We start from the raw sequence: 21,155 nt of genomic DNA, 5'->3' as shown, positions 1-21,155 counted from the left end.
GTGATTTTAATCCTATGTATTTATACACTTTTGAGACCTTAGGGTTATGTCATTTAGATATCTGCATTTTGATGATCTGCAATTACCTCTACATATTATGACCTAATCGATGCATTTAATGATTGCTACTTATCACACTATCATATATAACTCTTGACATGAGTAGATATTAATCATCTAGGAGTTATGATCTCAGTGTACACGTTGGATAAGTTGGATAATTACTTATTTAGGCACATCCATTTGGACACAATTCAAATTGGGAATCTAGGTTTCGAAAAGAATTTACATGATACTTTATAGATACCATGCTTACCCTCAAGGATATGATGTTAAATTGAATCATTGATAAAGGATAGTACTATGGCTAGGTCACATAAGAATATGTTCCCTTCAGAGATCAACTATTAGCAGAGTTTAGTTTCAATACTAGGTGCCTAACCCATTACGTTTCAACATATGCTAGAAACTGCGACCTTGTGTAAGGTATACTTGTGCACCTGATTAAACCACGATCTATGGATGAAGCACTTAGAGACATAGGAGATATGGGACTTCTTACTAAGCCATTAGTTCCATAAAACAACAATGTATCTTCTTCTCCATCAAGGACCTTCAGTATGGTCACATCATGCTTGTAAAATTGTTATTCAATGTAAAATTTTGCCAGTCCTTTGTTCTAATTTTGCATTATACAATTTTTTTTTAAAAAAAAATCTTACCAATAATTTGACACTTCACATTTTGTTAGATTCTTTGAAGATTGGTCCCATTGTGCCTCAGGGACATGTCTTGTGTTATTTGAAAATCTACTAATGTGGCCACATGCGTATTATTTTCTTGTAAACTATCCCTTTTATTTGTGAGTTTCTTTTGAGGCACTTTCTTGAAAATTGTATTGAAATGGCCATACCAAGGAAATCCTTGACAAAACATTTAGGGAATTAATGTAACTATAAACTTTCTAGTATCCATTGAAAAGATGCTACACAAGATTTCTAAGGCATTACCCTTTGTATGTCATAATTATGGAATAAGGATCAACCTCTTTTACCATAGGTATATTATGTATATTAAACTAGTTAAGACCATAGATGCTTGTTATGTTGAGGACCCTAAGCAAGGACATAAGCAATTTAGCAATTAGACCTTAGTAAAGTAAGGATTGGATTATTTGGCACCAACAATAGAATACTCAAGTAGGGTCAGCTCTGATAAGTACAACATAGGCAATAACATAACACTGACACCTAGTTTATGAACTCCAGGAGGAGGTTCATGCCTGGGGGGGAGGATGTGAGGCCTCACCCGATCCGTCATAGTACCAATGAGATAATTGCATTACGGTGATTTTAATCCTATGTATTTATACACTTTTGAGACCTTAGGGTTATGTCATTTAGATATCTGCATTTTGATGATCTGCAATTACCTCTGCATATTATGACCTAATCGATGCATTTAATGATTCTACTCATGTTTTAAGCTATTGAAATTTCTTTAATATAAATTGAATGGTAGAAATGCTTGTAATATAAGAATGTAATGTTTAAAGTGGAAATTAGAGTAAAAAGATAAATTTTGTTATGCATTGAGACCTAACCCGCATACCTAGGGATTCAATAGTTGTGGATTCAACATCTTGTTGCAATGATAAAAATAGACTATGAAGCTATTCAAAATATTAAATTGACCATGTTATGATAAGTAAAGTGTGATGTTATAGTATTTTGAGCATTTTAAATGGAAATTATTAGAAAAAGTAATTTAATTAAAAAGAATGAAGTATGGAACTCAAATGTCGAATGTGATATGTAAGTTTTGATATTTTAATATTTTGAAGGCTATATTTGAAATGATTAAGAAAGGAAAAGTTAATTTGAGATGATGAAATATATGCAAGTCTAATGTTGAATGAGATAGTGATTATTTCACTTATGTACTTATTGTTTACATGATTTTCGTGGACTACTGATGCTTGAGTTTAGTGTGCAGGAATTTGACCATGGGTTTAAAGGGGAATTAAGGCTCAAACTACTAAAAACATGACATAGCCAAGGTTGAATCAGTGGAAAAGATTCAAACCTCACTGTAATGTGTTTTATTTCGTATATGTGAATTTATATGTGTGTAATAGCTTAGTTCATGCATTATTGGAGTTAAGTCACTTTTAATGTAATGTGTTGTTTTGTGTGTGTCATTTGACACTTGTGTTGTCCATGTAGAGATGCCATGTCATTCAAGGTTTGGCAAGAAGTAACCTAACCTAAACCTAACCCCAATGTTGTACCCAAGTTAACCTCACATAGAAAAAAATGCCATGAGGAGTCTCAATCAAAGGAAATTCGAATTTGGGCTTGGCTAGGGTTTTTAGGGGTCATTAGGTGGTCCCTAAGTGTCTTTTAGGTGAAAATAAGTTACCCATATGAAAGTACATCATGTCAGAGACCTATTTTTGATCATGTGAGTGCCTAGATAGCCTAGGGAGCCCCTTTAGCCATGCATTCTTCCATCAATTCGAATTTGGAGATGTCATATCCATGTTCCCACTTAGTCAAAAATAGAAAAGTTGGAGGAGACAAGTTTGTAAGAAGTAGTGGCTTAGTGTTTTTGCTAAAATAAGTTAGTGAGAAGGCTTTATTAGAGGGTCTTGGCCAAACTAGTGGGGGTGTCTACCCACTCTCTAATTTTAGAGATTGTTAGGTTTTGGAGGGAGATTAAGGGAGCTCTACTACAACTATCCTTACCATAGCTTGGACCAAGGTTGGTGTCTCAAAACTTGTTTCGTTCTCATTTCTTGCTTTTAGTATGGTTAAACAAATCTGCAAGTGTGAGAGTTCATTAATAGAGTATGCATTTGCATTCTAAATCTTGTGATATGGATTTTTGAGTATTGTGTGAAAGTGTGGTGTTCTTGTTGCATTATGAGCATTGATTATGTATTGTGACAATGTGAGAATGTGTGATGTTCTTGTAAATTTCTTGGTTCACCTTCTTGATTTTGTTTTTGTTGGAATGGAAAGGGAATGTGTTTTGTGCTTTTGGAGATCCTTTCTTGGTTTTGTTTTGTGGTTCTTATTTTTTTTTCTGTTGTTCTTGTTGAATGTGAGTTTTGATTGTGATTATGGGTGTGAAGGCTTCACTCACCCTTGGGAGGGCAGAGAAGCTTTGGGTGAAGGGCATAAGTTGGGCTTGACATTGCAGGTGAGAAAGAAAATTTTGTTTTTACCTCATGATGAGGTTGTTATTATCATGGAGCATGGGCTCCATCATGGCCATGAATCTTGTTGTTTGGGAGGTACAAGGAGGTTTGGTGGATGAGGAGAAGATGGTTGTTTTGGAGGCCTTGAGAGGCAATGCAGTGACAATATGTTGTTTATGTTGTGGTGGCCTTGAGAGGCAAAATGCATTGGCAATATGATACTTATGATGTTAAAATTTCTCCTCCTTGAAGAGCCCACCTTCACCCAACGTTTTATGATTCCAATGGTGAATCATTGTGCAAGCCATGGAAGGGTGTTGATTGTGTTTTGTGTTGTGTCTTCATGCAAAATTTTGTGATGTATGTGTGTGTAACTTGGTTCGAGCCTTGTTCCCCTAGCGCAGGGGTGGTCTCTTTGAGGCCTATGGTTGGGTGGAAAGAACCCATGGTCCTTGTTGTTTTGTTATGGTGCATATGCAGATTCTCTGCTCAAGGGAGCAATGGAAACAAGCTTGGAATGATCATCTTATGGACATTTCTTGAAGATAAAAACTTGTCATTTTGCTTTGTAACTGCAATGGAGAACTCTCCATATTGTTCATATGGTAGCAATGAATGATTGGATAGTAGAGAAGAAGGGATATGTCATTTTTTGGAAGGAGATATTGTTTTATTTTGTATAGCATCAAATATTGTATTTGTAAAAGTATAGTCCCTGTTATTTTGTTTTGTGTATTAAGCTATAAAAGCAAGTCTCCATTCGTATATACCACCGTGATGTATGGGTTCATGGGGCAGAGAAAGTAATTTGGAGGTTCTCATAACTAATTGCATTGTATTGTAAGACTTTAACTATATGTGCATGGCTTTCAATTGGAATAGAAAGAGTTGTTTATCCTCTCAGTCATATATGAGAGAGTTTCATGTTTAGAAATAGTCATAATTATATTTTGAATAATAGTTTTAATATGCATTCGATTTATGGTTGCTCATGTAAGAAGATAATTGTCTTTCAATGTGTATGAATAAATTTTATGGTTCACTATTATGGATTTGATGCAATGGAAGTATCAAGTTTTCTGAATAGTTTCATATGTATGCTCAAATGGAGATATATCTTGCTTAATACAAGCTAGCCTCTCTTGAGAATGTGCTTATCCTTTAGAAGAATAGTAATGGAATATAAACCCTTGGGCGCATTTAAGCCTACATAGATAATAGAAAACCCGTTGAATTCATCACCTTGATGACATAGAAGGAAATACCTTCTTATTAGACTTAGTTTAAAATTTTGTAAAGAAGGTTGGCTGTAGATGCACTTTAGTTCTCTGGGAAATGTATGGTGAGGAAATAAATTCCTTCCCAAAAATTACAGAGCAATATTATAATGAAAGAATATTCCTAGGATCATATGCACAAATCAATAATAAGAGGATAACTTGACTTAGGGGAAGTCCCCACATTAATTAGCTCTTAATCATTGAAGAGAGCTTCTCATTATGCCCGTGACCCTTGTGTCACCTTTTTAGAAATGTGACAAGAAAATACACATAATAATTAAAAGTATATAGCAAACTAATCTCAATGCACCTAGCAACTAATGTAAAAGCCTAAGTCTTAGGAAACGTCCCAAGGTCGATCACCTTGGGAGCTCTCCATACCCTCCTTCTTCTCATACGTAGGAGACAAAATAGTTCAAAAAGTTGACATTAAACAGCTTGGGTGATAGGTTTAAAAAAAAATTCTTTTTAAAAAGAATGAAGTAAGCACCAAACACAAGGCTGCCTAAGGACACGGGCTCACCATAGCACATCCCATCTTGCGCTTTTGCCAAGAACATGTGATTTGGCTTGAAGGTAGGTAGAACTCTGACATAATGTCAGCTCCACCATGCTAGTCAACTCCACCTTGGATCAAGAAAGGTCTCCTTAAACCTTGAACTTAGTGTTATATTGATACCTTAGCTCAAAAGTTTTATTTTAATACAGCTGGGTGTACTTTCATGGAAGAGGCTTGATTAGCATCTGACATGAAATTAGAAATGTTCTCTAGGTGTCAGGTCTTGGGTAGTGTAGATTTTTTTAAAGTTGACTAATGTTGGCTTGGGTGTCTATTGCCTCCTAGGGGAAAGTGCTAGCATGTAGGATTAATAAGTCATAGGGACACGTGAATCTTGGTTAGTGGAATTCGATTTTAAGAAGGGGTTGCTTATAGTAAAAGAAATTATTATATGTGTATGTTAAGGTGGGTTTCTCATTAGGATTATGGTTGGTGGAGAAAAGTTAGTTAGGATATAGGATTAGATAATATTAATATAGTTAGGACTTAAAATTAATAATTAAAGGGTAGTATTCAGATTTGCAAGTATTGTTTACCAACTAAATCTTGTGTCAAAAACTTTTGGATTAATATATAATAATTCTCCTCAATTGGAATGTAGTAAAGGGAGGATTTAACATTAAGGATTGCATAGATCACTTGATTAAAGCATTGATAGAGGATGATTTTTGAGTTGGAGTTAATGGTATAGTAGTTAATATTTTTAATAAATCCTATTAATTTTGGGAGCCAAATATTATACAATTGGTAGGCTAAATTTTAAGAATAGATTTAGTTTTTCTAACGAATGGATCTAGTGTATTTTATTCATGTATGGTATGAAAGTAAAACCCAAAGTAATTCATGGAATTGATATGGAAAAATGATGTATGACCTAGCATACATAAGCAAGATTCATTAAGTTTTTTTTTTAACTTGGAGTAAACCCCTGAATGTGTGAATGAGGAAGGCAAAACCTGTGATCCTAACTTTGTATCTAACTATCTCAAATCTAATTGGGAACTCGTAACAAAATAATAATAATAATAATGGTGATAATAATAACGTTAATAATAATAAATAAATGGAGAAAAAAAATTTTAAAAAAATTGGCGTGTTTTTGCCTAGTATTTTTGGGCATGACACATACTATGAATGTTATTCCTTCAACTCTTTATCGCAAGATTTGATTTATTTAAAAAAACCTTCTATATAATCTTCATGTTAATGATACACCTAATCCTTGTTTAAATATGGACTATAATGGGATTTCTCCTCCTACACAAGAAGTGGTGAAACCTAAAATTAAAGAAGACATTTCTTTTGCTTTATCTAAAGATGATTGAGGTACATTATATTTTAATCCTTTTTTTTTAGACTATAGAGTTGAGTACCTTCCATTCATGATAAATTGAGTTGCTTCTTGTTAGAAATAGGAAATACTAATGGGCGAGGAGGAAGATCAGTATTTCACAAAATGTTTCCCAACTATGGACATATTAATATTCAAGTATGAATATAAGTTAAACTAAAAAGTAAACATAACATCAACATAATGCAACTCATAATACTATTTTTTGTTAGCTAGGGAAACCTTGGCCAAGGGAAAACCCTGGTGTGGATGGTACCCACAAAATTATCCACTAATAAAAAGTATCTTGTGAAATATATTGAATTTTGTAGGAGTCTATTAAATTTTTATTTTTTATATATCCTTATAAAAGACTAGGTCTTGTTAGAAGTCCCAACCCTATTAGGATTTGGTATTATAATTATAAAAGAAGAAAGTTGAGCCCACTACTCAAATATGCATATATAATGATATATTTCTTACACAAAAGGTATAGATACAAAAAACAAATGATAGTGTTGATATCTTCAATATCTAATTTATCCTTGATGGCTTTCTTACACATCTTTGTATATACTTCATTTTCTTTTCTCTAACACAAAAGCTTGCATCATACAAGTATCAAAAAATAATTGCATAGTCATCATATCACTTCACATCCAAAACTCTTTCCTTTATACAAATATGTTTGCATCGTCGGCCTTCAAGTCTTCATATGTGTATGAAAAACATAAAATTAGTTTGTACTAAGTTAGGATTAACATCAAAGATGTTGTCCCATTATAATTAAGTAATTATTCTAGTTTATAACACAATTTACCAATTCCTTTCCTCTATTTTGTTCTGCCTGTATATGACTACAACTAGTGTAACCTTGATAACTCTATCTATACAAGTCGTAATGACTTGCACTCTTAGATATAGATTACTTGTAATTTGTACTATCTCCTTTCAAGTGTGTACATGAAAAAATTTTGTCAGTTAAGTGTGCAAACAAAAGGTGTCTCTATTAGTAGTTAATCTTCATAACACTTAAACAATTTTCCATTTCTTCATACCAAAAATATGTCTTCATATCTTGTTGTCTTAATAAAGATTATATGTTTCCATAAATGATAACCTCATAGTAAATTATATAGTCTCCTCATAGCCAAATTTCCAACAATCCTCCCCTTTGGAATTGATGGCAACATATAGGAAAATTGATTAAGTCCCTAAAATTTCAAAACTACAAAAATTGTGAACTTTCTCACATGGCCGTACAAAATTTCAAAATGCGGATCACTTTTATTATATTCCATCTTTTACATTATACTCCCCCAAATTCTATGCTCTTCCTTATATCTCCTTATACATATATCTAATTTTCCATACATACATACACTCCCCCTTTGACATCAATGGTAGAGGTGAGTCAAAAACTATATATCGTTAAAAATTTTGAGTCTACCTCCAATTTACTATGCCCATGGACTGGTTAACAATGTTGTGCAATCAAAAAATCTTCTTTTCAAACTAATTAAGCCTATATTCTATCCATTTTTCCCAAAATTTGATATTTTGATAAGTGTGCATAACCCACAAGATGATGATTTGGTATCTTGGAAGTCTAGATAAGTAAAGTGTTCATAAGATATGTTAGCCTTTGCACATTCATCAAGATGATTCTATACTAGATTAATCTTTAATGATAAATTTTCTCTCAATGGACAAAATATTTTCAATATCATTTCCTTTCTTGCCTTCAACATTCTGCACTCATCATGAATTTTTGATTCTTTGCCCCAAGTTAATGAATTGAGAATCTGCACTTTTTAACTCATTAGCCATACTTCTCAATTCATTTTCTTTGTCTCTAACTTGTGAAGTGAAGGTTTGAATGTATTCATTTGACAAATCAAAGTTATCATATAAATATTTAACTTCACGTGCACACCTTCTCAATTCTTTGATACATGTATACAAATTTTCCAAATCATCCTTGATATTATTACATACCTTACTAAAAATATTAGCATCATGTTTAGCTTGGGCTTTCATAGTAGAAACTTCTACTAATGTCTTGAATTGAGTGTCAAAATCTTCCAATACTATGTTATCCTTTTTCTGAGGATCATTCTCATTAATCTATACTAATATGAGACTGTACATCTTATTTTTCATTTTCTCTAGTGTCTCTTGGGTACTCTTGGTTGCCTTTCTTTTCTTGATGATTTTACTGATTAAATAAGTAGAAATTAATCCCAACTTTTAATATCAATCTCCTCTATTTCTATTAGGTTTCTCATCATTTTTTCCAATAATGAGTCCAATGGAGACTTGGATGAGTTGGGTATTTCTTTACTAGGCTCCATGGTGGGTGTGACCAACTGTAATTGTAGGGTTTGTCTATTATCTTTCTCCTTGATCTTCTCTCCTGCCTCTATAACTATATTTTATGCCTCTTTCTTATTTTATTTGGCCTCTAGTAGGGTTTCAACTTATTTTCATGTTGCTCCTTCCTTCTCTACTTCTGTGGAGTTTGGAGTAGGTGTCAAAGTTTTAAAACTTTTCATTGTATCAATCTTTTCCTTCTCTTTTTCTATTCTATCCTCTTATTTATTTTCTTTTTCTCCTCTTTTTTTATCTTCTTTCTTCTTTTTTTCTTCTTCATTCCTTTCTTCTTCTTCTAAGCTAATGCTATAATAATCAACAATATTCTCTTATGCAAATTGTCAAGACTCAACTCTGATTGAGTTCCAAATGGGTTTGCTAAAATAGTTGCAAAGGGATCTTTGCTAGTGTCCAATGTTATGACTACTCCTTGTATCATCAAGCTCCCTTGATGTGGCATAACCATTTTGATTAGGTGTATCCAAGGTAGTTTAGTTACTAGTGTAAATGTGGCCAGTTCATTTCCTACCTTTTATTCTATTATCATGTCATCTATGGTGCCCATATGAATTTTAGTTGGTTTATCTTTTTCTTCTTTCTATTCTTCTATTAGGGTGTTTGATGAGAGCCAATTATATCCCATTTTATAAAATACTTTAGATAATTTTATACATCTTTACCCTCATTTCCACATTATATTTCTATCCAATTTCATTGTTTTAGGTTGCATATGATTAAATATTAGTGATGCAGGAGCATCCTGGGTGTAAGAGCAATCTTGCATCACCCCAAAAATATTTGTATTTCAATCTTTTCTATTTTAATAAGGACTAGTAGATAGGGTGGTTACTATTTATGGGAACTTTCTACTTTTAATCAGTTTTCCATATGAGCTCAGAATGTTCTCATTTTCTACAAGAAGGTTCATTTTAGAGTTGTAAGCCTACCATAAAAATCTCATTGTTCAAGCATAAGTATCAGAGAAGTTATTGCAGATTTTTAGTGGAAAATTTTGAAGAAAAATCTTTAGGCTCGCCATTGGAGGCCTTAGTGTTTGGATGAAGTCCAAAAACTTGATGGAAGGGCACTAGCACAGTTTTGATCCTATAGATCAGGAGCTGGCATTTTTGAAAAGTGGTTATAATAGCCAATCAAAGAAATAGTTCATGAGTTATGGCCTTTCAAAGTTGAGCTACCTGAAATATCTAAAATTATTGTCAAAGATGTATTTGGACAACTCTATATGTATTGTTAGGGTTTGTCGGCCCTAGGTATAAAGTTTTAATGGCTAGAATATTCCTGGGTAGCATAAAATTTCCTATTTAAGAAAGGCTCAAACATTGTCTAGGATAACTCTAAGTGTTAGTTCGCAGCTTGTCTTGCAGATTATTGTAATGAAGGCACCCATGTGAGTTAGCATATTGTACTTAAGAATTCTATAGTTCTACATTTACAACACAAACAAGAAGTCCATATTTTGTTCTCACATTGGTTGTTGTTCTTTTTTCTATTATGAGTCTATGGTTTTAAGGCAAGCACCCTCCATCAAGTGGTATCAGAGCTAGAGTTCTTGAATGTATGGATAAATCACTGATTCTAAGGTAGTTCGCACAAGGACTATGGTTTGAACTGAGTGTGTAGACAAATCATAGATTGTGAGGCAATTTACAGTAGGTTTTTAGTAGAAGTGCAAAAATTCCTCCATGAAGAGAGCATACTAGAAGTGTTTTAGGTGTTACACCTAAGGGTTTTCGAGCCCTCCAAAGGAAAATGCAAGCATTGGAAGAAAAAATGTGAAGAGGAATAAATCTTTCTATGAGAGATGAAAGTAAGGATGAAGACAAAGTAGAAAAAAATGTCAGAGCAGAGGTAGTTCTAAACCAAGAGGAAGAGAGGCTTTTTAGGGCCATCTCCAAGATTGGGAAAAGACCTAAGTTTGAGGTTCCCACATTTTGAGGAAATCTTAACCTAGAAGAGTTGATCAATTAGATCAATGAGCTGGAGGAGTACTTTGAGTATGAAGATATTGAGGATCCAAATAGGGTCAATTTTGTGAAGGCAAAATTGAAGGGACATGCAAGGATCTAGTGCAAGAGGTTTAATTGGAGCAAAATAGAAAGGGAAAGGAAAAAATCACCAGATGGGTTTAGATGATAGCTAAAATGAAGTGATAATTCATTTCTATGGATTATGAGCTTGATTTGTTGAAGAAGATACAAGGAATGAAGCAAGAAAAAAAATCTATTCAAGAGTATACCAAAGAGTTCTATCAAGTTCTCATTAGAACTGGCCATGCAAAAGCTGATAAGGAGAAAGTCATTTGTTATCTTAATGGGTTAAGGAAAAGTATTCAAAATGATCTAACTCTGGTTAAATGAATAGTATTGAGGAGGCACACCAATTTTCCCTAAGAGTTGAGGAGAAACTGAGCAAGAAGTTTGACAATAATAATAGTGGAAGAGGTTGTGGTGGAAGATTTGGTGGATGATCTTATGGAGGTTGTAATGATGATCAAATGAACAAGAATGAGGCTAGAAGTAGCAACCAAAACCAAAGAGAAAATCATTCCAATCATTTCCATGATTAAAACAATAGAGATTAGAGAGGAAGAGGCTAAGGATGAGGATCTATAAGAGGAGGCTTCTGTGGAAAATGTTTTCACTACAAAGAAGAAGGGCATAGAGCATTTGAATGTACCCAGGGCCAAGGAAGGATAGATCAAAGAATAGAAGGCCTAGCTAAGTTGCACATGTTGTTGAAGATGTCAGATCCTCACATTTTGAAGATGCTAAAAGAGGAGAAGTCCTAGTTAATAGTAGAGTCCTACTGAATGATGAGAATGAACCTGATCAAAGAAGGAGTTTGATTCACACAAGGTGCAGATGTGAAAATAACTTTTGTGATGTGATCATTGATGGTGGAAGTACTAACAATCTGGTGTTAGAAATGATGGTTACCAAGTTGAAGCTAAAGAGACAATAACACCCACATCCATACCATATTGCTTGGGTGCAAGATGACCACAAGGTTATGGTCAATGAGTAGTGCACAGTGAAGTTCAAGATTGGAAGATACTAGGATGAGGTACTATGTGATATCATACCTATGGACATATGTCATATGTTACTGGGTAGGCTGTGGCAATTTGATAGGCATGTTGTACATGATGGGCGAGTAAATACCTATACTATGACAAAGGATGGATTGAAACATAAGTTGAAACCATTGAAGGATAAAGAAGAAAAGGTATGTAGTGCTGCTAGAATATGTTTTGTTGATGGAAAAGAGTTTCTCAAAAGTATTAACCATGAGCATGTATGTTTTGCTATAATTCCAAAAGATAGTAAAGAAGAAGTAGAGGAGGTACCTGTAGAAGTTGCAGATATGTTGGAAGAATTTTTTGATGTTTTGTCAGATAATGTACCTGATGGATTACCCCCTATGAGAAAAATCAATCACCAAATGGATTTGGTTCTAGGAGCTAGTTTTTCGAACAAAGCAACACACAAAATGACACCAACAAAAAGTGAAGAGCTGAACAAACAAGTTCATGAGTTGTTGCAAAAGGTGTTGATTAAAGAGAGTCTAAGTCCATGTGTTGTACTAATAGTATTAGCACAAAAGAAAAATGGAGAATGGAGAATGAGCATAGATTCTCATGCTATCAACAAGATCACAATCAAGTATAGATTTTCCATTTCCAAGGATGGATGATATTATGGACTATTTAAGTGGAGCTGAGTATTTCACAAAGATAGATCTAAAAAGTGGATATCATCAGATTTGTATCAGAAAGGTGATGAGTGGAAGACTACTTTCAAGACAAGGGAAGGATTGTATGAGTGGTTAGTCATGCCTTTTGGGATAACCAATACATCAAGCACTTTCATGAGGCTCATGAATGAGGTACTAAAGGAATTTTTGGGTAAGTTTTTCATTTATTTACCTAACTGATATATTGATCTTTAGTAAGACATTGGAGGAGCATTTGATCCATATTTGCAAGGTGTTTGATAAGTTGAGGGAAGAAAAGTTGCTGATAAACCTGAAGAAGTGTGGTTTTGTATAGAAGGAGTTGATGTACATAGGATTTGTTGTCTCAATAGAAGGTCTAAAAATGGATCTAGAGAAAGTGATAGCTATCCTTGACTGGCCTACTCCAAGGAGTGTGATAGAGGTAAGATCTTTTCATGGACTGGCTACATTTTACAAAAAGTTCATAAGAAGTTTTAGCAATATTTGTGGACCCTTGATTGAAACAATGAGAGGGGATAGAAAAGAGTTTAGGTGGACTGTAGGAGAAGATAAGAGTTTTAATCTGTTGAAACAGAAAGTTACTAAGTAGCCTATTTTAGCACTTCCTAATTTTAACAAGGTGTTTCAAGTAGACTATGATGCTAGTGGTACTGGAATAGGAGTTGTTTTAAGCTAAGAAGGTAGACCTGTTGCTCATTTCAATGAGAAGTTGAATGATGCAAAAATAAAATATTCTATTTATGATTAGGAATTTTGTGCTATAGTTCAAGCATTGAAGAAGTGGAGACACTATCTCCTTCCTAAGGTATTTTTTTTGTATATTGATCATTAAGCTTTGCAATATTTCAATAGTTAAGGAAAATTGAACCAAAGGCATTTAAAGTGGGTTGATTTTTTGTAGAGTTATACATTTAATTTGAAACACAAGAGTGGGAAGTCTAGTGAAGTTTCAAATGCTCTTAGTAGAAGACAACTTTTGCTGATAGAAATATTGATAGAGGTGGTTGGGTTCAAGAAACTCAGTACTTTGTATCTAGATGATCCTAATTTTGGTGAAGCATGGAAGGCTTGTGAAGAACCTGTTACACTTGACAGGACAAGGTGCTTTGATTTCATGATCTAGGATAGTATGTTGTTCAAAGGAAGCCAATTGTGCATTCTTAGAAGTTCAATGAGAGAGAATCTCATCAAGGAGAAGCATAGTGGAGGATTGGCTAGACATTTTGGTAGGGATAAAACCATAGCTTTGGTTGCTAAGAATTATTACTAGCCATAGTTGTAGCAAGATGTGAATAAGTTTGTACAGAGTTGCAGAGTATGTCAAATGGGAAAAGGAGTGAAGCAAAATATAGGATTGTATCAGCCATTACATGTACTAGAGAAGTCATGGGAGGATGTTAGCCTAGATTTTGTTCTTGGCTTACCGAGGACTTAGTGTGAGTATGATTCTATTTTTGTGGTGGTTGATAGGTTTTAAAAGATGGCACATTTTATTCCTTGCAAGAAGACTACTGATGTTGTTCATGTAGCAGAATTATTTTTCAGAGAAATGGCGCGACTACATGTCCTGCCAAAGAGTATAGTTTCAGAGCAAGATACCAAATTTTTTGGCTATTTCAGGCATACATTATGGAAGAAGTTGAAGATAGATATTAAGTATAGTTTATCACATCATCCACAGACTAATGGATAGATAGAAGTTGTGAATCACAATTTGGGAAAGTAGCTAAGATGTTTGGTTGGAGACAAGCCAAAAGGATGGGATCTAATTTTACCATAGGAAAAATTTGTATATAATAATTTTTTCAATAGGAGTATTGGTAAATCATTATTCCAAATTGTATATGGGAGTATTCCTAGAAATGCTTTTGAATTGAGGCAGTTTGATAAAAGAGAGATAAGTAGTGCTAAAGTAGAGGATTTTGCTGAACATTTGAAGAACATCCATGAGGAGGTGAGGAAGCACATCATAAAGATGAATACATAGTATAAGGCTAAGGAAAATGTGAAAAGGAGGTATAAGGAATTTCAAATTGGAGATGAAGTCATGGTTCATTTGAGGAAGGAGCAATTCTTAGTGGGTGTCATGTCCCCTTTTCAAAAAATTAAAAATAATAATCTTTTTCTAAGGTAGGCAGAGCCAAAAGGTGAAGTTTCAGAAAAAGGGGATGATCTTTGGAAGCTAATGGACTAATAAATGAAAATTATTATTAAAATATGTTTTATTAACCCCTCTTGGATGTGAGTTAGGGTTATGCCCTCTTTTAAGGATTTTGGAGGCATTTTGGGCTCATTCCAGAACTTGATTTTTGCTCATTTTTTTGTTATTCTTTAAAGGCTACCAAACCTATGGAGAAGGAGACCCAAGAACGGGAGTTTGCAGGTTTCCAGGGAGACCCAAGAATGGGAGTTTTTAGGTTTCTAGGAAGGCTAAGGATAAGAGTTTGAAGCCATTCCATGTGCATGCTCATACAGAGTTTGCCTTTGTGCTGAACAGTGCAGATTTGTGGGTTTTCGGGTGTGTTTTTGGTATGAGTTTGGTGTTTCCAGTTGAGTATTTCATATCAGTTTGGGTTGCTGCTGTATTTTAGACTTTAAGATGTTAAAATAGAGCTGAATATATGTATTGGGATGTGCTTAAACTTCTGAGATAGATTATTAGTGTTTTTGTGGTGTTTTCGGGCATTTTTGTGTTAATTTCAGGAGCCCGATGAGCATAGTTTTTGTCCTGCATTTGTGAGATATTGTGTTAAGGCTATATAGATTTGGAAATGTCATTTTGTAGGCTGTTATGCTGCTGAATTTTTTGTAAAAATGTCCACTTTCAGATTTATTAATAATAGGTGAAGCTGTGAAGCTTTTGGCACCATTTCTAGCATACCCGATTTGGGGTTTCTTGAGAAATTTGGTGGATCTTTGTGATATTAGTTGTTTGATCTTGAAAATCTGATTAGAGGTTGGAAATATCAAACAAAATCAGTAAAGGGACATTTCAGTGGTATCAGAGCCATGATCTTGCCAGCCTAAGGGTTTGTAGAAGTTTGCATGTCAGTTTTGACAACTACCCAGATCTTGCATGTCAGTTTTGACAACTACCTAGATCTTGCATGTTAGCTTTGACAACTACCCAGATCTTGCATGTTAGTTTTGACGCTACCCAGATCTTACATGTCAGTTTTGACAACTACCCAGATCTTGCATGTCAGTTTTGACAACTACCCAGATCTTGCATATTAGTTTTGACAACTACCCAGATCTTGCATGTCAGTTTTGATAACTACCCAAATCTTGCATGTCATAATTTATGGTTGCATGTTGCTTCCAATCAGCTGGATGTCAAAATTTATGGTTGCATGCTACTTCTAATCATTTGCATGTTAGTTCTTGGTGAATTTGGTGGTTGCATGTTGCTTCTAATCAGCTGCATGTCAAAATCTATGGTTGCATGCTACTTCTAATCATTTGCATGTTAGTTATTGGTGAATTTGGTGGTTGCATGTTGCTTCTAATCAGCTGCATGTCAAAATATATGGTTGCGTGCTACTTCTAATCATTTGCATGTTAGTTCTTGGTGAATTTGGTGGTTGCATGTTGCTTCTAATCAGCTGCATGTCAAAATCTATGGTTGCATGCTACTTCTAATCATTGCATGTTAGTTCTTGGTGTTTGAAGAAGTTATATCCTATTGGGGTTACACTCTACTTTATTCAGAATGGACAGGTATAGTACAGAGTCTCAGAGGATACGATCTTGGACAATTGATATCCAGAGTCAGAATAGTAGAAAGGATGGTTATTTAGACATTCGAGATAAACTTAGGAAAATAAGTCATGACATGTCTGAACAGTTGGTTGAGCACCACCAAATAATGAATAACATGTTTTCTGACCTAGCTAAGGTGGATAAGTTGACTGGATTTCTATTTGGTAGATTTTCTCACAGGACAAATGACACAATTCCCAAGAACTTGCATGAGGAGTTTGAGAAACTAGTTGATAGCCAGGTAGAGGTCTCAGATTCTACTCTGCCATAGGAGGTACTGAGAAAGGATATTACACAGAATGATAGTAATGGTCAACTTGATACTCAAATTGAGACAATTGTATATAGGTCATCAAAGGGTGATGTCACAGGTATTCAGGATGGTATAGTTACAACAGGCACTGGCTACAGTGTAGTGGGTTCAGATGATGATTATGAGGATGTTGTTGTGCATGATGGTGAGATACCTGGTAGAGATGAGCAGGCATTGAGCATTCATGAATTTTTTGAAAAAGAGTACCAGGCACAGTTAGATGCTTCATCACATGAGGTTGAGGCTGGTAGTACTTTACATGATTTGTCTAGCCAGCTGAAAGTGAACAAAGATAATATTGTGACTTCATTATCTCATCATGACAGGTATGTGGAGTTAGTTGGTATTGGTCATATTACTCAGGTGAGGAGCTTGCTTGAGTTACCAACTGATTCTAGTTTACGGATATGGACTCAAGATTGTTATATTGGCATTTGGGATTCGGTTGACTGGAGATCTTTAACACTTTTTGGTAGCAGTGTTTGTTTGGGTGCTATCATGGATTTGATTAGCAGATTGCACAGTGTTGTCTTTTCTTGTGCCAGCATCTTGTCTGATGTTGGTATTAGTTTTTATAAACCGGTGTTGGGCTTTGTTCATATATCCAGTTGACCATACTTGCTGGAATGTGTTGATGATATTTCATATTTGGCAGTGTGTACAAATGAGTCCCAGGATCATATTGGCATTGATGACATCTAGGAGGATGCAATGGGCAGTTTTGAAGACTTAGTTTCCTTGGGTACAGAGGAGTTGGACAGCAGTGCTAATGTTTTTGATACTCCATATGTTGATATGAGCTTTAGATTTGATTCACAGGATATGGATGGTAATACTCTAGAGACTAGTAACTTTGAGGATACTCCTTTAGATAGTGCATTAGAGGAGGTTTGTAGGAGACAGTCAAGCCAGTACCATCATGTGTCTAATTAGTTGAGAGTTAGTGACCGAGATATTGCTGTCACTTGCCAGCATTTCGATGCTGCTCGTCAGTTGTTAGTAGTTTATGGATGGGGTTCTCCTACTAGTGATGAGCAGGAAGGCAGTTATCTTTCCTTGATAGAGATCCACTCTTTATGGGAGGCTATTCAGATTTTGAGATAGAATTATATGCAGTTGGTAGCCGACAGAGATTATCTTATGGAGTGGGGCAGTACAGCATATGATGCATTGTTGGCCAAGGAAGATGAGGTGAGTGAGCTTACTGAGTAGCTTGAGGTGACTTCTGAGATTCTTGAGAGTACAAAGTTGGCTTTCAAGGAGTCATAGTTTCATTTGGCTAAGGTGACCATGGAGTTAGAGTGGCTACAGTCTTTACTTGATTCTATACAGTCACAAGTTGTGGTGTTTGGTGATCAGAGGATGTCCATGGCCGAGATTGTCAGAGATAGTGGAGATGGGGATGCATCCATCCTTGATACTAACATTGGCATATCAGGTTCATTTCCACTAGAGTCAAGTTCAGTTGAGTTGGGTGTTGTAGCAGATTTTTGTATGCTTGACATGGTGGTGGCCTCTAGTACTGATGGCACAGAGACTAGAGATGTATCAAAGATCATGTGTGATGTTGGTGAGTCGGCAGTTGGCATGGTTCCTGCTAGTAATACTACTCCCTTGGTGATATCTTCGGATGTAGTAGTTAGTTCCAACATGGTTAACGATCAATTGCAATTAGTTTCATCTGGATTACAGTCTGAGCCATTGACTGAGATTGGCGCATTCTATCGGCATTACACTGTGAGGTACGCTCATCAATTTACCTTTGATGACCATGTTGATGAGATAATGATACAAAGATGTACTTTGGTTCCTAGTTCTTGTCATCAGTTATGGGATAGTTTGTTGTCTCAGGATGAGAGTTGTGATGGGCATGACATGGTGATAGGTTCTGTAGTTGATAGCTTGATAATACATGACTTAGAGAAGGAGTTTGGGAGTGATGCTTCAGCATTTGTTGTTACTGATTCTACTCCTTTGGCTATGACATCTCCTAGCTTAGTTGGTAGTCAGTCATAGTGGGCTATATCACTTGTTCATGGCAAATTTGGTTTGGGTTCCATTTCTTACTCTTTATCTTGTAATGTCTTTTCACCATCAGTAGTGCATGGGAGTTATGGTTATGAGATAGTGGCCAATGATTTGTAGAATTGTGTTGACTGTAGGAGTTGTACAGTGTGTGGATTCTCCATACTTGGTATAGTTTCATTCGAGAACATTCACCATTGTTGCAGAGTTGGATTGTACATTTCGTATAGGCCAGTGGGATGTGTTGATGGTATTTACTGTGTTGGTAGTTTGATTTGTCCACTTTACTTGGGTTTTGATGTTCTAAGAGTTTGTGTCTCATGAGTTTCTGACTGTGGCAGTGGTGATCTTGGAGTTGGGTTGAGTTGTAATTGTCAATTTGATTATGGATTCCTCTTGGTCATATTGCAGAGGATATTGCAGGAGCCTGTGTTAATTGGCAGTAGTATAGTTCATGACTACATTTGGGATTCAAGTGGATTGATAGGTTTATTGTTCAACCATTACTTGAGGACAAGCAATATTTGGGAGGGGAGGACTTGTCATGTCCCCTTTTCAAATAATTAAAAATAATAATATTTTTCTAAGGCAGGCAAACCCAAAAGGTGAAGTTTCAGAAAAAGGGGATGATCTTTGGAAGCTAATTGACTAATAAATGAAAATTATTATTAAAATATGTTTTATTAACCCCTCTTGGACGTGAGTTATGGTTATGCCCTCTTTTAAGGAGTTTGGAGGCATTTTGGGCTCATTCCAGAACTTGATTTTTGCTCATTTCTTTGTTATTCTTCAGAGGTTGCCAAACCTGTGGAGAAGGAGACCCAAGAATGGGAGTTTGTAGGTTTCCAGGAAGACCCAAGAATGGGAGTTTGCAAGTTTCCAAGAAGGCTAAGGATGGGAGTTTGAAGCCATTCCATGTGCATGCTCATACAGAGTTTGCCTTTGTGCTGAACAGTGCAGATTTGTGGGTTTTCGTGTGTGTTTTTGGTATGAGTTTGGTGTTTCCAGTTGAGTATTTCAAATCAGTTTGGTTTGCTGCTGTATTTCAGACTTTAAGATGTTAAAATAGAGCTGAATATATGTATTGGGATGTGCTTAAACTTCTGAGATAGATTATTAGTTTTTTTGTGGTGTTTTCGAGAATTTTTTGTGTTAATTTCAGGAGCCCGATGAGCATAGTTTTTGTCCTACATTTGTGAGCTGTTGTGTTAAGGCTATATAGATCTGGAAATTTCAATTTTTAGGCTGTTATGCTGCTGAAATTTCTGTAGAAATGTCCACTTTCAGATTTATTAATAATAGGTGAAGTTGTGAAGCTTTTGGCACCATTTCTGGCATACCCGATTTGGGGTTTCTTGAGAAATTTGGTGGATCTTTGTGATATTAGTTGTTTGATCTTGAAAATATGATTAGAGGTTGGAAATATCAAACAAAATTAATAAAGGGACATTTCAGTGGGTACATATAATAAGCTAAAGATGAAGAAGTTTGGCCCATGCAAGATAGTGAAAAGGCATGATTCTAGAAATACTTATGAAGTGGAGTTTCCTATTGAATTGAATATTTCACCAGTATTTAATATTTTAGATTTGACAAAGTATTATGAAGGAGGTGATGGAGATGAAATTGCAGAAGGACAGTGGAGTATTCTAGCAACTAGTTTGGCTAAAAAGGAGATTGAGGAGATACTAGATAGTCATGTTGGAAAAAGTACAAGGAACATAACTAATGAGGAATACTTGGTCAAATGGAAAGGGAGGCTAGTAGAGGATTCATCATGGCTAGCAAGGGAGGAGTTTAACCATCTTGGTTTTCCTCTGAACACCTAAGACGTGACAAAGTCACTTCTCAAATTACCCCAGGTGTCTGATGCAGGAGCATCCTGGGTGTAAGAGCAATCTTGAATAACCACAAAAATATTTGTATTTTAGTTTTTTCTATTTTAATAAGAACTAGTAGACAGGGTGGTTACTATTCATGGGAACATGCTATTTTTAGTAAGTTTTTCATATGATCTTAGAATGTTCTCATTTTCTACAAGAAGGTTCATTTTAGAGTTGTAAGTGTACCATAAAAATCTCATTGCTCAAGCATTAGTATCAGAAAAATTATTGCAGATTTTTAGTGGAAAAAATTGAAGAAAAATTTTTAGGCTCACCATTGGAGCTCTTAGAGTGCCTAGATGAGGTCCAAAAACTCAACGGGATGATGCTATCAGGGCTTCAATCCTATAGATCAGGAGTTGGCATTTCCAAAAAGTGGTTATAATAGCTAATCGGAGCAACAGTTTGTGAGTTATGGCCTTTCAAAGTTGGGCTGCCCAAAATATCTAAAATAATTGTCAAAGATGTATTTGGCCAACTCTATAAGTATTGTTAGGGTCTGTTAGCCCTAGGTAGTAAGTTTCAATGTCTAGAACCTTCTTGGGTCACATAAAATTGTCTATTTAAGAAAGGTGTGAACATTGTCTAGGACAACTCTAGGTGATAGTTCGCAGCTTGTCTTGTAGATTATTATAATGAAGGTGCACATGAGGGTTAGCATATTGTACTTGA

The sequence above is a fragment of the Cupressus sempervirens genome, chromosome 10 (genome assembly GCF_028749045.1).
Source record: "Cupressus sempervirens isolate cs-2001-9-10 chromosome 10, ASM2874904v1, whole genome shotgun sequence".
Classification (NCBI taxonomy): Eukaryota; Viridiplantae; Streptophyta; class Pinopsida; order Cupressales; family Cupressaceae; genus Cupressus; species Cupressus sempervirens.
This window is presented reverse-complemented; position numbering follows the sequence as displayed.